Here is an 8,904-nt window from a genome sequence, read left to right as displayed (position 1 = left end):
AGTTAGAATTTCATTCATTGTTCGAATTTTCTTTATGATTAGAATTTCATCTTCAGTTAGAATTTCTTCATTAATTACAGTTTCCTCTTTACTTTGAATTCTCTCTTTAATCTGAATTTCCTCTTTAGTGAGAATTTCCTCTTTTGGAAAGAATGAATTAAGATTTGGAAAAGAGTCCGTGGAGCTTAGATTTGATGCGAGGTAGGCTAGTGGTGTTCCCATAAACTTGTAAGAATCTAGAAACCTAATACGAGTTAAAGGTTTTGTGAATATCATTTTTGAAAATGAAATATACTTTTGACTTGTGTTTGTTATGGCAGAAATATTCCCTGGTGTTTTTGAAAGTTCATTTATAAATAGATGTGTATCATAGTTGGCGCTGTTGTGAAGAAAGACTGGAATAAAAGAAGGTAATTTATAATTAAGATTACAACAGGAATGAGCGGGACCTCTATATTTACCAGTAAGATGACAATGGTCTCTAACTTTAGACTCCTTAATTTCCCCCTCACAAATATGACAGATATTGTTCATTCTAAATTCTAATTTTTCTTCTTTGGTTAATTTCATCGGTTCATTTGTTTCTTTCATTAATTTAGTGAGTCTTATACAATCCTTTTCTAATCGTTTTACAAACTCTTGTGAAGCATTTTTTCCACGATAATGTTCAAGTTTGTTATACTTTTCTCCAACAGATGATTTGATATAATAACAGAAACCACAAGGAATATGTTTTTGATATTTATTTGTATATGGTTCTTTTGGATTAGGAGAAGCAGTATTTATCTTTTTAAGGATACACTCAAAATCAGCGTATATCACAAATGGGTGCATGATAGATTTATTATAATCTTCAAAAGAAATCTTTTCACCAGGTTTAGGCATTGTAATTACAGCTGATTTATGATTACTACAATATTTTGAATGTTGTTCTAATCGTTCTTTTGTATGAAATGAATTAAGACATCGCTTACAAGGATATATTTTGTTTGCTGTTCTGAATACCTGAGAAGAGATTAATCTTGATAAATTATTGATGTATGTGTAATGTGAATTCTTTCCAACACTAAAATATAAAAGATCAATGTGTGTTTCTTCATTTTTATAGTTGTTTGAAATTTTTAATATTTGAACTTTGTTTGTATCCGTTAATCCATATACATTAATAGAAAGATTATTCTTTTTCTCAAATTTAGGAATATCTGTTAGTGGCATTGGGAATTTAAAATCTTTAATGTCCAAGGTATTCTCATATTTCATATATTGTTTTACTCTTTCTGAATTACATTTTGGTGGATGTAAGTGAGCAAGAACAGACCAGAGAAAACATTTATTATCATTGTTCTTAATATTAACAACTGCCTTCTTTAGTTTTATTTCTTTTGGTAATTCAATATAAGAAGAAGCTTTAAGAGGGTTTGATTTTAGAATGTGTATATCTAAAAAGATGATTTTTTTAATATTGAATCCACTTCCTACCACTGTATTATCAACATCCTCCTCTTGTCTTGATAGTTCTTCATAAACCCCACTATTCAAAAAATCTTGAAATGATGTTATAAAATGAAGATCTGTTCTCATATAAGGAGTTTGTTCTTCATCTTGTCTTTTCATATTCATTTTCACTCCCATATAAAACTTTAAAGTTTTCATTTCTTTTAATGTCTTTTTAATAAAATTTTCAACATCAGGTTTCACTATTTCAATTGATTCAGCTATTGATGATGGACCGGGTTCTCCAAATTGAAAAATCCTTATTTTTATATGCCCTTTAAATGCCCCATCAGTGTTTTCAATATAATAGTCTCCCTTTACTTTAAACTCATTTTTCTTGTGTTTTTGTGATTGAAGATGTTTATTATAACTACTCTTCAAAACATCCTTTGAACAGATATCACAATGTTTTCTTTCCAACTCAAGAGGAGATATTTTATGAAACAGATTAAATGTGTGTTTGTTGGTTCGGAGGTGTTTTCTATAATGTTTATATTCGTGATTACAAACATCGCAGTACGTTGTATTCACCATATTTATAGAATAAAACTTTGCTTAAACTAAAATTTTCTTGATGAAAATTTCGTTTGTTTTACAGGTGAATCTGTGCTTAAAACCATTTTATCCTCCAACTTTTTCACTTAATAAATACAATGTTTCAAGACACAAAAGACAAGTTTCAATCAATCTCTTCATCTGTTAAAGATACTGAGAAATATGTCAAGGATGTAAAATTGAACAAAGATAAATATAACAACTATTGGATAAAAACTATTATGGTAAATAATATGAGTTCTTCAATTTCCTTCAGTGGAAGGGCTTTTAGTATACCTGGTAGAACATCAATTAAAGTATCTCTAACAAAAGTTTCTCCTCTCCTTCTAGTAATATATTCAAAACTAGAAAAAGCAATGAAACAAGAAAAAGTATCAAAGAACAAAAACCTTATGGATGAAGCTTTAGAAAGAAAAGATAAGACCATCTGTAATATGCAAGGAGAAATTTGTATTTTTTTCAACAACCCTAAAGATGTAAATCCTGATGAAATAAAGGATGTTAATATATCAGGTGAAATGACATTTCGTTCAATAGTAGTTAACGATAATTTTAAAATTACCTTTAATATAAAAAATGTTGTCGTTGAATCTGATAATGAAAAAGTATATCGATATCGATGGTAATATACAACTGAAAGTATAGATGAATTTCAGTTTAAGTAAAGTTTTACTTTATAAATATGCTAGACTTTCCTGATTCTCCATATGACAAATTTGAGAATTGTCCTGCGTGTGAAAGACGGGATTAAACACAGAGTCAAAAGCCTATAAACAATGTATGTTCTGTGATTATCTTCTAATTAATGATAATAAAAATATAAAAAGGAAAATAATTCTTTTAGATTTACACCAAAAATGAATTACTTTACAAGATTGATTAGAGAAATGAATGTAAAGTATGAGGATGATAACACACCTTTCCTTACAAGGGAAGAAACTGAACGTATAAGAGAAATGTTCAAAGGATTGTTGTTGTATATTATTCATGGATGTAATTTTCAGGGAAATATCAACACAAGATATTGTATAAATAAAATAATGGATTATCTTGAAATTAAACCTGAACTTAGGATAAAATATAGAGTTTCTAAAAAAGCCAATAATAAATTAAATAACCTGTTTTTCAAATATATAAATGAATGATTTTTTACCTATTTGGGAAAATAAGATAAAATTTAACAACCATAAAAATCTCCCAAATTCATTAAGATGTCTCATAGTTGGTTCAAGTGGATGTGGAAAAACCTGCTTACTTTTAAAAATGCTCCTCACTCCCAACTTTTTAGATTATGACAATTTAATAATTTTCACAAAGTCGAAGTTTTCAACCAGAGTATCAACTACTCTCACAAGGTTTTAATGCTGGTCTTCAAAAGAAGATATAATCGGTTTATTTAAACGTCAAAAAACCTAAATGATTATAACATTGAAGATATAATTCAACTATTTTGTGATACACAGAGATGTAAAAAGAAATCAAATCCTATAACTTGTATTCTTAGTGATAATACGGATGATATACCGTCTCCCCAAGATTTGGATAAATCAAAAAAGAACCTCGTTATCTTTGATGATTGTGTTAATGAGAGAAACCAAACGGTAATGGACAGCTACTACACAAGAGGGAGACATTCTTCTTGTAATTGTATTTATCTTAGTCAATCGTACTTTCAACTTCCTCGTCGTTCCATCAGAAACAATGCTAATACTTTTATTTTATTCAAGTTAAATTCAATAGATATCAATAATTTTTGGAGAGATAATTGTTCTACATTATGTAGTAAAAAGAAATTTGAGGATTATATGAAGCACACGACTGAAAAATATAAATATATTGTTGTGAAACAAGATGAGATATTAAGGGATATATTTTTTGTTTTATAAACAATTACATATATAAATGACAACTATTATTATAAATCTTGTGGGTAAATCTGCTTCTGGAAAAAACTTTCATAAATCAAGGTTCTTGTGTAGTACAAATGAGAATATTGTAAATTTACTTAAAACACCCCGTGATACGCATTGTATCAACAACAACTAGAGCAATAAGACCTGGAGAAGTAAAAGGTGAAGATTATCACTATATTTCAGTGGAGGAACATATGCGATTGAGGAATGAAGGTCAAATGTTTGAGGAGGTTTCTCTTGGTACAACAAAATATTCACATTGTAAGAGTGAGTTAAGGAAACTAAAATCTGGTGGTGTTGGGATATTAGAAACTAATCCAGAAGGAACGAGACAAATTATTAAACATCTGAGTGGAGTGAAGATTTTATCATTCGGTTTTGATGTTGATGAAGAAACTCAACGCAAACGTATGAAAAGCAGAGATGCAAGTATTAGTGAAGAAGAAATTACAACTCGCATTAATGTTAATAAAGAATTTGATGAAATATTTAAAGAAAAGGATTTATTTGAACACATCTACTTGAATGATGAAGAAAAGGAAAATTTCCCTGTTGATCTTTACAATTCATTAAATGATATTTTACAATAAATAAATGGATGTAAAAGAAAGAGCAAGAAGATTTAAGGAACATCAAGAGTTGGTTTCAAAAGTTGTAAAACAACAGGAAGACATAAAGAAGAAACGCAGACAGAAACTAACGGGCGAAGAAGCATTTGAAAGAAAACAAGAGAAATTTTTTAAACCACTTTTAAAAACTTCCCAAGAAAAAATGAAAGATGTTTCCACAGTTCCCACAGTAGAATATACTCCCAGAAAGCTCCAAATGTTGAAAGATTTCAGTCAAATGACGGAGGAAGAATTAGAGCATATTGGAGAATTAGAACATGATGAAGGTTTATTTCAACAACTGGAAGAGATTAATCAACCCCCTGATTATATTGTGAATGCTGTTCAAAACAATGAATATTCAGCGGATTCAAAAACCAAAGCAGGACTCATTCCAACAGAACAACCAGCAATATTTCATCTTGTTCAAGAAAAGGTATTGATATTTAATGATGAATTAAGGTTCTTAAGTTCTGCTCAACCCCCTGTTAAACTAACTCCGAGATTAATGTTTCTTCTCACAAAAGATGGAAGACAAGGTTCAACTGTGAAGGATGAATCAAAGTATATTGATAAACCATTGGATATGGAAAATAATGATGATAGAGTATATATTGATTTGCTGAACACTCTAAATTATAAGGTTATTCTTTCTGGTAAAAGTAGGAAGAATGAGAAGGAGAAACACATTATTCAGGCTTTAAGTATCCTTGGTTCAGGTGTTAGTTTTCTTCCAAATGACCCATCGCAATTAGTTAATAGACTGTTATTGTTGTTAGGCAGTCAGAAGGCTGGAAATAACAATTGTTTTAATGAAGCATCAGCCATTTTAGACCAGTTGATGAACATGAAAATAATTAATAAATATCAATATAAAGACATTTTATCTCATATTAAATAAGATGAGAAGCACAATCCTTAGTTTCAATTTCACAACAAGCGACCACACATCTTCATTCCCATACCCACTACAACTTGACACAACAAAAGAATATGAGGCATCTTTATTGTCCATGGAAACTTATAATACCTTATTTAATATAACTGATAAAAATGACAAGTTTAGTTATAATCCCGGAAGTGGATACAAAACGATAACAGTCTCACCCGGAGCATATGAGATTTCTCAAATATCTTCCGAAATTGCTCGTCTTATGAAAGAACAGGGTGATGAACCAAAAAATATTGTTATAAACATTCAAAAACATACTTCAAAATCAACGATTAAAGTTAAAAATAACTACAAGGTTGATTTCACAATTGATAATTCATTTAGAGAGTTATTGGGTTTCTCCTCAAAAAAGATTGAAACTAATGGGACGTTTTACAGTGATAATGTCATTCAAATATCCTCAGGAATAAATTCGGTGTTAATTCACTGTGATTTGATTGATGGTGCTTATAATGATGGATTAATAACAAATACAATATTTTCATTCAGTGCATACTCAACCCCAATTGGTTATAAATTTAATATGGAACCTAAAAATTTGGTTTATCTACCTGTGTCAGGAAAAACCATACACAGAGTAAATTTTAGGATAACCGACCAAGATAATCGTGTGATTTCTTTTAATGGAGAAGTTATATCCATCAGAATTCACCTACGTGAAGTTTTCCAATAAATAAATACGATGGTTATTGTGAGGAAACACGAGTTGGGAAAATATAAAATAATTACAGGGGATGGGATGTTCCTTTCCCCATACTACAAGGGTGAAGGTATGTATCTTGGTAGAGGATACTATAAACCTAAGAGACAAAGGGGTGTTGGACATCAATTTAGAGGAGATGGGATAATTGATACTCTCATGGGTATTGGTTCAACTATTCTTAAACATAAAGATCTAATTGGTTCAACTGCTTCTGCTGTGGGAAATGTAGCAGGTGCTGTAAAGAGTATAAAAGATGCTCAGAAGGAATCTCATAAATTACAAGCAATAAAAGAAATTAAGAAAGGCAAAACTCAGTTGTCCCCCAAGAACGACAGAAAATAATTCAAATACTTGGATCAGGGTTTCAAAAGTTTTAACATCTTTTTCCTAAATAAATACAAGTATGGAAGCAATTGATAGTATCTATGATTTGGATGATACTATTATTATCTCAAACTCCACTAAAAAAGAAGATTACTTCAAGGTAAATGCAATAACTGGAACAGACTGGAATACGAATGGTACAAAAAGTTTTGAAATAAATAATCAACAAACCTATTTGAATCTCTCCGAAAGTTTCTTGTTGTGTAAATTTAAATTCACTAAAGCTGGGAATAACACAAACGCTACACTTGTAAATGATTTCTTCTGGAAAATGTTTGATAGTGTGCGTTTGTATATTGGAACACAAGAAGTTGAAGCGGTTGATTATGTCTCTGCTGTATCTGAAATGATAAAATTTACACTCTATACATTCAGTGATAGAATGGGAAAGGGGTCTGTCGAAGGTTTTATTCCTGATATGTCAACGGGAACAAACACAGACCCTGGATATATTCAAAGGAAAGGAGCGTATAATGATGATACAAAAGCAGAAAATAGTTTTACTGTGGCGGTTCCTCTTAAAGGTATATTTGGATTTTGTGATCATGATAAAGTTCTGTATGGTCTTAAAATTAGATTTCAACTACAAAGGAATGATAATGAAAATAGATTGCTTTTTGGTGTTGGTAATGCTTTTGGTGATCAGAATAAATTTGTAATTGAGGAGATGAGTTGGTATATCAGTGAATATACTCCTAATCTTAAAACAGAAGAGATGTTGAATCGAAGACTTAACTCAAAGAAACCACTCAGTGTATCATACCTCAAAAGAAGATGTCAACACGTTAAACTCAATCAAACTACTTACACGTGGAATTTGGGTGTTCTGGAAGGAAAGCCACGATATCTGTGGATCATTTTTAAAAAGCCAGATGGTGATACTGCGACTGATAAGAATAATGCATTGAGTGATAATGCTAAGGTGAAACAACTTCGCGTTTCTCTAGATGGAACATTTTATCCACGAGATAGATTGGAAATTAATTGGGAAAAAAATGATTTTGCTGAAGCATACAAGTCTTACCAAAAGGTGTGTGAAAGTAATGGAAATAAAGAACCTATTTTGGATATGACAGCATTTAAAAGTTTGTATACAATCTATGCGTTTGACCTGAGCGCGCAAAAGGAAACTATAAAGTCTAATCGAGTGGATACTTCCCTATACATTGAAAGAGGAGAGAGTGAAGAAGTTGATACATATTGTTTGCTTTTGGAAGAAACAGAATTGCAGATTAATACAGATAATGGTGTGATGATTAGTCTCACATAATTTTTTGTTAAATAAATGAGTGGCAAAGTACCAACTGGGGTATATGTTAATCAAATCAATCTTCATAAACTATCATCTTGTGTTCAAAATCAAAAGCCTTGTACGATTAACGTTAATACAATTCAGAGAAAAGGAGCAGTAAGAATTGATGTTTTGCTCACAAGAGAACAGGTTAAAATCTTGAATGACACTGGCTCACTTAAAATTAAAATGACAAAACCAATGTTGAAAAAATATTCAATAAGAGAGACGAGTGGAGGATTTCTCCCATTTCTAATTCCTTTATTTGCTGGTTTAAGTGCGGTTGGAGCATTGACGGGTGGTATTTCAACAGCGGTGAAAACTGCCAACGAAAGGAAGGCTCAACTCCAGGCTCAAAAAGAATTGGAAAGACATAACAAAGAGTTGGAGAAACAAATTAGTGGAAGTGGCGTAATTGTAGATTTTGCTGAAAAACTTGAAGGTCTGCCTGATAAAGCGAGATTGTTAGTTGGAGATATGCTTTCTTCTATTGCACAAGCAGGTGTAAAATTAACGAAAAGAGGTAATGGATTATATCTTTCTAATAAATAAATGAGCATTGATGAGTGGTTGAAAGAATTTGGAAAGAATACAACATCAAATTTACAACTTGCCAAATATTGTAAGAAATTAAAAATTCAAAATGTGGTTATTTGTATGAGAGATGAATTAACAAATGTGCCGAAACATACAAAGAATATTATTATGAACTTAGAAGATAATAATGGGAACGGTTCTCATTGGGTTTGTATTTTTAATAATCAAGACAAATATTATTTTGATAGTTTTGGTCTTCCACCACCTGTTGAAGTCATAAAATTCTTACAGAATGGTGTTTATCAAACATTTCAAGTCCAAGAATTAAATTCCAAGTGTTGTGGTCAATTATGTCTATATGTGTTATTTCAACTCAACAAAAATAAAAAATTTTATGATATTATTTTTAATCTAATATAAATGACTTATGTTGGTAAAGATGGTTCTATCTTTGGTGTATCTCAAGA

Source organism: Eptatretus burgeri, chromosome 1, assembly GCF_056783735.1.
Source record: "Eptatretus burgeri isolate ZD-2024b chromosome 1, Ebu_testis_v1, whole genome shotgun sequence".
In the NCBI taxonomy this organism is placed as follows: domain Eukaryota; kingdom Metazoa; phylum Chordata; class Myxini; order Myxiniformes; family Myxinidae; genus Eptatretus; species Eptatretus burgeri.
This window is presented reverse-complemented; position numbering follows the sequence as displayed.